Below are 12,669 nucleotides of genomic sequence, written 5' to 3' on the forward strand. Positions count from 1 at the left end.
CTGATGGAAGGAGGTTTGCACTCAAAATCTCACGATACATGGCCCCATTCATTCTTTCATGTACCCGTATCAGTCGTCCTGGCCCCTTTGCAGAGAAACAGCCCCAAAGCATGATGTTTCCACCACCATGCTTTACAGTAGGTATGGTGTTTGATGGATGCAACTCAGTATTCTTTTTCCTCCAAACACGACAAGTTGTGTTTCTACCAAACAGTTCCAGTTTGGTTTCATCAGACCATAGGACATTCTCCCAAAACTCCTCTGGATCATCCAAATGCTCTCTAGCAAACTTCAGACGGGCCCGGACATGTACAGGCTTAAGCAGTGGGACACGTCTGGCACTGCAGGATCTGAGTCCATGGTGGCGTAGTGTGTTACTTATGGTAGGCCTTGTTACATTGGTCCCAGCTCTCTGCAGTTCATTCACTAGGTCCCCCCGCGTGGTTCTGGGATTTTTGCTCACCGTTCTTGTGATCATTCTGACCCCACGGGGTGGGATTTTGTGTGGAGCACCAGATCGAGGGAGATTATCAGTGGTCTTGTATGTCTTCCATTTTCTAATTATTGCTCCCACAGTTGATTTCTTCACTCCAAGCTGGTTAGCTATTGCAGATTCAGTCTTCCCAGCCTGGTGCAGGGCTACAATTTTGTTTCTGGTGTCCTTTGACAGCTCTTTGGTCTTCACCATAGTGGAGTTTGGAGTCAGACTGTTTGAGGGTGTGCACAGGTGTCTTTTTATACTGATAACAAGTTTAAACAGGTGCCATTACTACAGGTAATGAGTGGAGGAAAGAGGAGACTCTTAAAGAAGAAGTTACAGGTCTGTGAGAGCCAGAAATCTTGATTGCTTGTTTCTGACCAAATACTTATTTTCCACCATAATATGCAAATAAAATGAAAAAAAAAACAGACAATGTGATTTTCTGGATTTTTTTTTCTCAGTTTGTCTCCCATAGTTGAGGTCTACCTATGATGTAAATTACAGACGCCTCTCATCTTTTTAAGTGGTGGAACTTGCACTATTGCTGACTGACTAAATACTTTTTTGCCCCACTGTAGGTAAAAAATGTTTCATTACTTAGGGGGAAAGCTGGGTGACAACTTTTGTGGAGGCTGTGATGGCGGTATGTTTGTTTGCCTCTCAGCTTTCCTACAAATAGATAGATTACATTAAAATCTGAACAAATTGTCAGGAGACAACGACTCAAGGACTTAAGCCCCCGTTACACACTGCGATATCGCTAGCAATATCGCTGTAAAGTCACCGATTTTGTGACGTTGCAGCGATATTGCTAGCGATATCGCTGCTTGTGATACTTACCTCCGACCGGCTCCCCCGCTGGTTATCGCTGATCGCGCGAGAAGCTCCTGAATCATTCCTCGTCGGTCACTTCCTGCTGGGCTTCCTGTGGCGCCGACGAGCGACCCGTGGAGCCGGGTGGGAGGACACAGGATCGCCGCGTCTGACAGGTAAGTAGCGACCCCCGTCCCCAGTGATGTCGCTGGTGAGATCTGCCTGTGTGGCAGCTCACTAGTGACCACCTAGCGATGTACCAGCGATCCTGACCGCGTCATATCGCTGGTCGGGATCGCTGGTGCATCGCTAGGTGTAACGGTACCCTTACTGTCTATTTACTGAAGATTCTGGGTCCTACAGGAGAAAGTACTCTTTAAAAAAATGAACACTTAAATAGCTCAATGACATCCCAACTCCCTGCCCACAAATTGGAAAGGTACAAGGTAAACTCATATATGTTGTGAGGCAGTGACTGGTGTTACATGTAGGGGGCACTGTATGTTCCCCCCAGGATGCACATGGAGGCGTATTGAGGCCATGAGAGTGCATTTCAGTCACAGGCATAGCTGTGGTTGCAATGCAGACTAAAGTGAGTATAGGTCTTGGACATGCTAGCTGTCCAAGGCAGACTTAGTGACATCCTGCTCTGGGCTTTTGTGTATTGAAACAGACTACAGAAAGAAGTGTCCCGTGTTTTCCATGTGGCTGAAGGCCACAGATTGCTAGTTAAAAACCCTGCAGTATATGGTTTGGGTGTGTTAGGTTCAGAGTCAGTTTGGTGTTGGAGGAGTACAGAGCAGAAGGCTCTGCAGCGCTCCACCTGTGTGAGGCAACACAGGCCAGCGGAGCCAAACAGCTAAGGCAGCTGAATAGCTTGGCACCCACTGCGTACATAGTGGTGCAGTCACCCACGGCAACAGTCAGAGGAGGACTGGCATGTGTAGTGACTGTAAACTGGAGGATATGGTTCCCGGTTGCAATCCAGATGACATTGTGTACTTTTAATGCTGTGAGTAGAACATTAACATGGTGTGCAGTTGCCCACTGCAACTGGTCTCAGGAGGTGGACTGGCATGTTTAATGACTGTAATCCAGAGGATATGTGCCCGGCTGCAAACTGGAGGTGGACTGTCTTGTTCCTGGCTGTGATCTGGAGGTTGACTGTCCTGTTTCCCGGCTGCAAACCGGAGGATATTGTGTGCTGCGTTTTGTGAACTGAAACATTAAAGAGACTTTTGTTTGGAACTTTGTTGGGTCCCTGCCTCATCACTGCATAGTGTGTTACCGCTGCACTACAATATATATACGTTTAAAGCCATTTTCCTTCAATCATCAAACAAGTGTATCCAATTAATATGATACATTTTAAGAACTGTTTGTACTAATTTGTTACATTTCAGAAATATTGTAAGCCTTACTTTCTCCAGTGTATTAATACCATCAAGAAAGCCATAAATAACTGGTCAAAAAGGCAATAGCATAATGTCCTACTGAGATGTTAGCACTTCATTAACCCTAGCACTTCATGCACACAAGTACGGACTATGGCATATGATGGTCATATTCACTTGTCAGATTTTATAGAATATCTAACCTCATATTTTCAAAATAAACATCTAATTTTCTAGTAAGAAAGTGGTTTAACTAGTGTCTTAAGTTCATTGTTTTGTATCTAGTACATGCATACAGTAGATTTTGCTTCCAGATTGGAGACTAAAAGTAAAATCCTGATTTGCCTGAGGGTGCTATGGTTACTATGATTTGCATTACATTAGTACATGTTTTTTTTATTATCATAAACAAATTAGCAAAACCATGTCAGTTCAAATGGAAGCCTTCCTTGCCAATCCCACCATTCACCAGCCTGAGCATCCTCTTATATCCATAGCCACAAGTGCACAATGAGGTGAATAAAAAGGGTAAATAATTCATCCTTGACCTGTGCTGACTTCACATTAGTGTTGCTGGTCTGAAACCATCATTTATGTGCTCACTCAAGCCTTTATTTCACAGGGGGATATCTCTCTAGTCTCTCTCTCTCTCCCATATAAACATATATATCTTTATATACATATAAATATATATATCCTTTCTAAAAGTTCTATTCTCTGAGTCGTGCAGAACTGAAATGAGCACATATGTTTCCACAATCTATTATTCATAATATCCCAAAGCAAAACAACTTAGCAGCTGGCGAAATTCTTCTAGCAAAGCTCAATGAAATACTATATTGTACTCTAAGCATAAACAAGAGGTTACTTGGCTGTGGTGAAGCTTTAAGTTGAATTTGGTAACAGCATTTACACAAAATACACTAAAGAGCTTTGCTCATGGTCATACACTTATATCTGGGATAACATGTACTTATGCTGTATATAAAATATGGGTAAAAATGGCATGAAAATCAATACGCTTATATTGTACAAATACATATACATACCCAAGAAATTATGCCTAGATGAGCAGTAGAATAATGTGACCTTATCAGCAGAAGCCCTTTCTCAGGGTTGCTCTCAGTGCAATCTGAAAGAATATTTCAGCACCATAAAACAGACTTGAAATCGGACAGTCTTTCTTTAGCTAAAGTGCATTTTATGACGAAGTAGTCCACAGTGTAAAATCTTGCATCCTTTCATGACGGTATCCTTTTAATCTTCATAATCAAGGCTTTGGCCTTTAAAGTTGACTAGAACGTTACAGTAGAAAGAGAGAGAGATAGAGAAAAATAAAAGGAATGTTTCCTCTTTAAATCCAGATGCAACAATATGAGCACATAGATAATGGGTGTGTGCCGATGACACCCTGTTCTGTGGTCCAACACGGGAGAGCGTGGATAATATCTCTCCACTTTACTACACAGAAAATTGCAGCACCATCAAATGCAATCACGCTCGGCTGTCTGCGGTGCCTCATTTGAATGTACACTGAGGAGGCAAAAATACCCAAAATATATTACAGCAGAGCCCGTAATCCATTGAAAATGGCTTATTCCTCGTGAAATGATGTGGGTTTCATTCCTACTTAGATACTCGAAGGGTTTTAAGCAGTCTGGCTCATGGAGTACTCCCTCCCCTGTGACTGCCGGCAGACTTGCACTCCCTCTCCCTTTCTGGCTGCTTTAGTCTGTTGATGCTTTTGTAGTGTAGATTAATCAGGGATAGCGGAACAAAGAAAGTGCCTACCTTCCTCCCAAATATATTGTAGCCAGTCTCTTCTTTCGCTTTGCAATCCGTTCTCTTCCACCACAGAGAGCAGAGAGCATTCCAGCACCTTGGACAGCTCCTGCTAGTCAGGCCCATTGGAAATGTGTGGCGAACAGGCAACTGAAGAAATTAGCCACTGAGCAGGGCACCATCATTCCACCTTTCACCGTCATCTTCAGCAAAGCATCCCAAATCGCACTCAATTAGGGATCAGAATAACGTAGGAACCACATGAAAAATGACAACTGATTCTCTCATCCCCCTTAGGATCTAGTCATCAGGACAAAATGAGTAAGAACAAAGACTGCAGTCCAAATGAACCCTTAGCCCATGATGCTCCTACAGAAAACGAGCAAGCCTTGAGCTAGAAGAAGCATGTCTGAATCTCAGCGTGCTAGCCGGCCTTCCTGACATAGCTTTTGCACTCTCTTCCTCATTGTACAGCAGTGAAATGCATTGAATTCATGCTGACGTATATCAGGTTGCTGCTGCTGGGGTAAAGATGGGAGGAGCGCATTAACCTCGTCAAAACAACCCCCCACCACCTGCTCCCACTGCATAAATACAAGTAGGGCTCCGGAATAAAGCTGCATAGATTATCCCATGTGTCTAAACACTTTTGTATCAGGAAGAGATAAATATTCTTAGGGCAGACACTGATTTCATGCTTTCAACTGACATCTCTGCGACTTTGCATAGAAGATACAACAAATATTGTTTTATTATTACTGTGTCTTTAAACTTTCCTTCCCACAAACATATTTCAACGTGAATGTTCTATCTATATTTTGTTGTTTTGCCTTCCACAGTGATTGAACGCCCTACGCCAAGAGCAAAGCAATAGATATGTGTGCTGAACTGCATGTGTGTATATGTGTCGACACATACAATATATTGATATTGCAAAACCAAAAAAGACTTGAGAAAGGCTTCAAATGAGCAGCTGAAATGTCGCATGTATCTGGGTGAATAAAGTCCACCTTTTTCACTGATTTTCATTAGAGTGGTACTTATATTCTATTTTTTCTATGTTTGGAGGCTTTTGGCTGGTTGCTTCTAGAAGTATTGCAACAACATTAGCACAGCTCCGGCAAAAATTAAGAGACCACTTTCAAATATTCAGTTTGTCTGATTTTTCTCTCCTTTAGTCTATAAACTTCTGACAACATGTCTCCGAATTTCCAAGCAACAAATTTTGTATTTTTTTTTCTGGCAAAGAAAAATGGTCATAAACTCATAATAAAAAAAAACCAAAAAAAAAAAAACCAGTGCTTTCAGACCTCAAATAATGCAAAGAAAACAAGTTCATTATAATCATTTAAAAACAGCAATACTAATGTTTTCACTCAGGAAGAGTTCTGAAATCAATATTTTGTGGAATAACCCTGATTTTTAATCACAGCTTTCATGCGTCTTGGCACGCTTTCCACTAGTCTTTTACACTGCTTCTGGCTCAAAAATTTAAGCAGTTCTTCTTTGTTTGATGGCTTGTGACTATCCATCTTCCTCTTGATTACATTCTAGAGGTTTTCAATGGGGTTCACGCCTGGAGAACGGGCTGCCCATTACAGGGTTTTGATGTGGTGGTCTCTTAATTTTTGCCCGAGCTGTATACACTCTTCAACATTGAAATTGCAACACCAAGTAAGGGAAGCTGTGGAATTATGAAAATCATTGCATAGATAGAAATGTTAATGATGAACAAATTTTGGGGAAAAAAATGGACACAAAATTTTCAAAGTATCTCAATTTATTTTTAGAAATACATGCACTTACACAGTTTGGCATGCTGAAAATGAGATTATAAATAATTGCCTGAGGAATGTTGTATCTCGCTGAATACATTTGGGCAGGCAAATGGTAAAGATCTGCTGCTGGCAGCTCCCTTTGAAATTGCCAACCAATGACATCATAGATGTTTTTCATAGAAGACAAGTATGGAGCCATTACAGGCCATGGTTTAAGCCACACAGGTAGCTCACAGTAGCATGAGCAACATTCAACCTGGCATTGTCGTGATGAAAAATAGCTTCTGGGATACTGGAGATATGGCTGAACCACTGGTTCCACAACCAAATCAATGTAACGCCGAACTGTTAGCATACCTAGAATTAAAATTAGATAGGTCGTAAATTTTGACACTCCACACCATAATCCCAAGTGTAGGAATGATATGACTTTCCCTAATGAAGCCCTATACACGGCATTGTTCACGTGGTCTCTAGACCTACTGTATATCCGTCTAGTATTGCATCCAAGACAAAAGCAACACTCATCTCTCAAAAGGATATACTGTACTGCCATTTCAGCCTCCATTGTAATCTTGCTCTGCACCATGATAGCCTTTGAGGGCAGTGTCATGAGGTTAGAGAAAATGCCCTGATGAGGGAACAATCAAGTGTACATATAAAACAAAAACAATTGGGACTATAGGTAGCAGGAGATCAGCAGGACTCAACCCCACAATCCAGAGGAAACTCGTGTGCCAAGGAAATACATCAAAGCAATGAAGAGGCTAATGGAATCCAACATTTATTATATTGATCAACAGTGGCTACATTAAAGATAAAACTTCAACATGTTTTAGTGATTGATTCTTCTTCTTCAGGTGAGTGGATCCTGTGACTTTCATAACCTCACAACTTTTCCTTCTTGGCTGTACAATTTCAGTATTTCTGGTGTCTTTTGCTCACCTCACTCTCCTATACTGGCAAATCCCTTTCCATATACAAACATGTGGAGAGAGACTTGTCAATCTAGGGAAGCAGTGGGATGGAAGCCACTGAGGTCATGCCTCAAAATTGTCATCAGAGCTTATGGCCAGCATTTCACAGTTTCAGAGTATAACATACCCAGCTGCAATAACACAGCCAGTGTTTGATACATACATGTTGAAAGTGGTTCTAACAGCATGAATTTACACTCTTGCTGCCTTTAAAATAAGGATATTTCACTAGAGGAGATTTTTCGTTACTAGAATGAGACGAGCTCTCATATAACTGTTTCAGCATATCGCTTCGTTTTGGAAATAGTTGAAGTATGCCTATTTTACTCCCATTCCATACAATTGATTCTTCTATGTACATGCTAATGATAACAGGCCAAATTTAGACATCTATGTATCACAGTCCAAATACGGACCATGATTTGCAGACTGGCGCATGTCTCCTGACCTGAGTTTGACAGCCTCATGCATGACTTTGAGGTTCTCATTCACTTTCAGATCAGGACACCTGTGCATCGCATCTATGCTCAGACCATGATGCACAAACTACTGAATTCAACCATAAGGGGGACCACCAGTCATTTGCTCAAAAAACTGTGCTAAATACCTTGTAAGGATCTTTGAGCTCCCCTGATTTTACTACGCTTTTGTCTCACCTTTATAATAAGCTCTCTTGGCATCTGACCTTGGACATCTTGACTACCCTGCCTCATGGCTTGTCCGTGAAAAGTTACTCAGCATCATAACTTCATAGCTTGTGACCAAGTGGTGATTCTGACCCAGATAATTCAGGATCTGGCTAGGAATGTGGGAGTATTGAATCTTCACAAAATCAGTTGCGGGGTCAGATAATTAGTTTCAATTAGAGTTGAGCGAAACGGGTTGGTCAAATTCATAAGTCGCCGACTTTCGCTAAAGTCGGGTTTCATGAAACGAAACCCGACCATAGCGTGAGGTCGGCCATGCGGTCGGCGACCAGAGTGCCAAAGTCACATTTCAAATGATGCTTCCAGCGCCCTTTTTCAGCCAATGATGGAGGACGCACACTGTGGGCAACGCGATGACATGGACAGCGGCCACCACCAACTTTGAGAAGGGCATGCAAGTGATTGGCTTGCTTTGTGTGGCGTCACAGTGGCTATAAAAGGGCGTGCACGCCGACCGCCATCTTACTTCTGCCGATCTTAGCATAGGGAGAGCTGCTGATGATGATGATTCTGAATAAGGGAGAGCGTTAGGCAGGGAAGAAGAACAAAAAAACTGCTTCTGCTGTTAGCGATTTTCACTGTACAACACAACTGTTTGTGTGCAGTCACAGGGGAGGATATATTTTTGTGCATCAGCTCTGTTGGTTATTAGGCTGCCTTATAAGGCTCCCTGATAGCTGCATTGCTGTTTGCACACTGCTGTGCAAACTGCTTTTTTAAAAGCAAAAATACTTTTCTTCCTCTTTTCTGCACAGTTACCAAGCGTTCATTTTTCCACACTTTTGTGTGCAGCAGTCCTGCTTATTAGGTTGCCTGCATCCATACTTGGACTGAGAGCATCATTGTCAGCCTACTAAAATCTCTAGGGAGATTCAAATTCTCCCCAATACTATATACACCTTGTACCTTGTCATATACCATCCAATTTCAGCCTGTTAAATTGAGGTGTAATCTATAGTGGGCCTGAAATAATAGTTCAGTGTCCTAAAATCTCTAGGGAGATTCAAATTCTCACCAATACTATATACATCTTGTATCTTGTTTTACAGTACCATATAGCTGGTGGTATTTTGGGTACATTTTCCCAAAAATGAGGAAGTATGGTGTAAGAGGCCGTGAACGTGGGCGGGGGTTGCCAGCTGGTACTGATGGTGGTGCATCTGCTGGTAGTGGCAAAAGCACAATAGCACCTAATGTAGGAGGTGTTGAGCCTGCGTCATCGTCTGGCTCCACAAGGCCTCGAAGGCTCCTTTTTCTGGGAGTAGGTAAACCACTTTTAAAGCCGGAGCTTCAGGAACAAGTTTCGGCTTACATTGCTGACACAGCCTCCAGCTCTATCGCCTCCTCTTCTGAAGTTTCAAAAAATAAAAGCACTGAGTCGGCAGTGGAGGCTCCTGGTCAGGAACAACACCTTTCCTTGTGTCTTTCACACCTACCAAAAGTGAAGGATGCAGCAAGCCACACTACTGATTACTCCATGGAGCTCTTTTCACATACCATGCCTGGGTTATCAAGTCAAATCGTGAATTCCCCAGTCCAAGATGAATCTGACATGGAGTGCACTGATGCACAGCCACTGCTAGATTTTTCTGCTGGTACATTCACTCAGAGCACTACATTGTCCTCGCAGTGTACTGAGCCATAATCTGACCCTGATCAAACTCAGGTTCCCCTTCCCGCATACTATACCACCTTACACGGTGACAAAGAGGAAGGTGCAGATGAAAGTGCAGGTTCCTTGAGCAGGTGGGGGGGCATACGCATGGGCAACGGCACTGGCACAGGGCCCCTCATAGTACGCAAAAGTGTCTCTGCCAGTGGGAGGGGGCCTACCCGCCGCCAGACACACCGCCGTACTATGAGGGGCCCTGTGCCAGTGCCGTCGCCAATGAGTGAGGCCCCCTGCTTGCTCAGGATCACAGCACTTGCAAAGTTTAAATACTTACCTCTCCCTGCTCCACCGCCGTGACGTCTTCTGCATTTCCTGACAGTGACATTCTGGACAGAGAGCACGATGACATCACGTCTGTATGCCCTCTGCCTAAACAGTCCAAGTGCTGAGAGATGGAAGATGGGGACGATGAGGAGTCCAGAGTTGTACAGGGATTCCCTAGCGAGGAGACTTATTTAATTGTTTTAAAGGTTGGGAGCAATTTTTGGGGCGCACTATACTCTGGAGAATGATATATGAGGCCCACCATACACTGGAGCATTCCAAAGGTGGACATCAGACACTGGAGCAGCATTTACAGGGCCCATTATGCACTGGAGCATTAGAAATGGGGCCAATTATATATGGAGCATTATTTGGGCCCATAAGACAGTGGAGCATCATCCATGGGGACCAACATATACTGTAGAATTATGTGGAGCTCATCATATACTGTATGGAACATTATATGGGACCAATGATTCGGTATGGAGAAATATATGGGCCTCATTACTCTGTATAGCGCACTATGCGGTGTCCGTTTTTGGAGCTATTGGAGAATTTAAAAAGGATATCAGTCATGAGATGTAAGAAGTGAAGTATTTTTCATTGTACTATACCGCTATTTCTCTGCCGTATCAGAGGATCATGAATTGTGGCATGTGTTAAAGGAGCCCAGTGACACTCTTTGGCCCAGGGCCCACAAAAATCTGGAGCCAGCCCTACCCCCCACACAACTTTAGCCAAATAACCCCCAGTTTTCAATGCCTAACTATTATTATAAAGTAAATTAAGGTTGACAAGCTTAAGTAATAAGAATAGATGATTTGGCATTAAAATGGGCACTGTAGTTGTGTTTCCTGTCCTCCATTCACTGCCGACCTTGGTTCCCCATTGACTTGCATTGGGTTTCGTGTTTCAGCCTTCGACTTTTCACGATAATCGGCCAATTGCGTTCGACCCGACTTTTGAGAAAGTCGGGTTTCATGAAACCCGACTCGACCCAAAAAAAGGCAAAGTCGCTCATCTCTAGTTTCAATAAATCTTCCTACAGACCTCCACAGCTGGCATTGGTTGTGATGTTGGTACCTTCTGGCTTACAGTTGGTCTATCCGAAATTGTAATGGCCCTCACTGATAAATTTTCAGGAGAAAAAAACTGTTTTGTTCAGGGAGAGCTGTAGGCTATTTTTTACTTTGTGACCTTGATCTTCAGGGGATCAGTTCCAGTAGGTGGGGGCAATCAGACCTGGGCATTTTCTTTGTCACCACAAACCCCAGAACGTCTTCTGCTGATGCCTTTTTTGATGCCTTAGGTTTGATCTATGAAGAACCTGATAGGATCAAGGTCGCTAAGGCAAAGATCATGAACCTGGCACTGGGTGGCCACTCTGCTAAGGACTAGGGCACCAATTTCTAGCAATGATCCATTGAAGTTTTATAGAACGATGCACCTTTCAGGTGCCAGTTCCACAGAGGTCTTTCAGAGATACTAAAGGTCGCTCTGGTTCTTCATAACTCCCCTTGTTCTTTAGCGAAGTCCATGACCTGGGACATATGGAGATTGGCCAAGAATACATTTACCTGAGGTGGAGCCATTGGAGGTTGGAGTTGCCAGTTTTCATACCATGGAAAAAAAGACATAGACAAGATCTTGGATTCTGCCTATACTGTGGTCTTTCAGGACATTTTTAAAGTACTATCCAACTTGCCCTCAAGCAAACAAGCCTTCAACTAAACGCCTAAGTCTGGGTGATTGTCGAGGTGGTCACCCAGACTTCCAGGTACCTATTTTTTCCTCAGAACCAGGTTGTGCCAGCATTAGCTTTCATTGATTTGCAGCTAAACTTATTGATTTGAGACTGGCTTGGAAATTAGGATTAGGGAAAATTAGTCTGGAAAAACCATTAAATTTTTTTGGTATTGACAAAACACCACTACTTCAGAACTTTAACAAATGGGCAATGATGGAATTTTCGTTTCAAGTGTAATCACTTTTCTCTTAATTACGGTAGTTTTCTATTTTGGCTTGGATAATTTACCTGCTGGGATGCTTCTAGGGCTGCTTGTTCCCAATCCTTAGTGGGGCTGCGTGTTTCGGGAATCCTTAGTGAGGGACAATGGGTAAGAGTGGTTTGTTTCCATAATATCGATTTTGATATATGGGTTGTGGTCAGGGATCTGATGGGAGGCCCTGTTATGTGTTGCTGCTTATTTATGAACTATTTTTTCATGGTTTACATTTGGGCACTTGCACTTTAAGTTGCGAACTATGATATAATAAATTAATAGTCTCACTACCACTGTTCCCATCTCTTGTTTATCTAAGGCCCGGTATCATTTATTTGCTTGTCCCTTTTCCCCTCTTTTCATGTATTTGTCTTGAAAATGTTTGTATGATCTATTTATTATCCTAATAAAACTTGGATTTTATACTTGGATTCACACTCAGTTCTTTTGATAATCATGTTTGAAGGAGTGTACCCATTGGGAAATTTCCCTGGTCCCCATGTAATTTGATCCAATTTTGGATCACTTTCAATATATTTACAATGTATTCTGTTCTAATTTATTTATGTGACATTATGAAACTAATCTACCAACCAACATATGAAAACGAGTGCATACAAAGGTCTCACCAAAGCTAACAATTTATTTCATATACTTAAAAAGATTTTTTTGAATACAAAAGATATACATATACCAAGACAGAATGTTCCAATAAGTGGCACCAGTAACATGTGCAAAGTAAAGAGATATAAAGTAACAAGACAGATTCCAAGTAGAACAAAAGGACCCCATCAATGT

The 12,669-nt window shown here is 42.5% G+C and overlaps 1 protein-coding gene across 3 annotated transcripts in view; it reads right to left on the reverse strand.

Moving 5' to 3' along the window:
* NYAP2 (neuronal tyrosine-phosphorylated phosphoinositide-3-kinase adaptor 2) overlaps positions 1 to 12,669 on the reverse strand; it is a 286,187-nt gene that overhangs the window by 250,982 nt on the left and 22,536 nt on the right. For 2 of the 3 annotated variants that reach the window (XM_073579087.1, XM_073579085.1), the window contains exon 1: positions 3,738 to 4,986. The exons of the other annotated variant lie outside the window; for it this stretch is intronic. The gene's annotated coding sequence lies outside the window, so the exon portion shown is untranslated. Of the gene's footprint in view, positions 1 to 3,737; positions 4,987 to 12,669 lie in introns of those variants that run through there. 3 annotated transcript variants of the gene reach the window in all.

This window comes from Dendrobates tinctorius, unplaced genomic scaffold (assembly GCF_039654945.1).
Source record: "Dendrobates tinctorius isolate UK_male_01 unplaced genomic scaffold, ASM3965494v1 ptg000060l, whole genome shotgun sequence".
Lineage (NCBI taxonomy): Eukaryota > Metazoa > Chordata > Amphibia > Anura > Dendrobatidae > Dendrobates > Dendrobates tinctorius.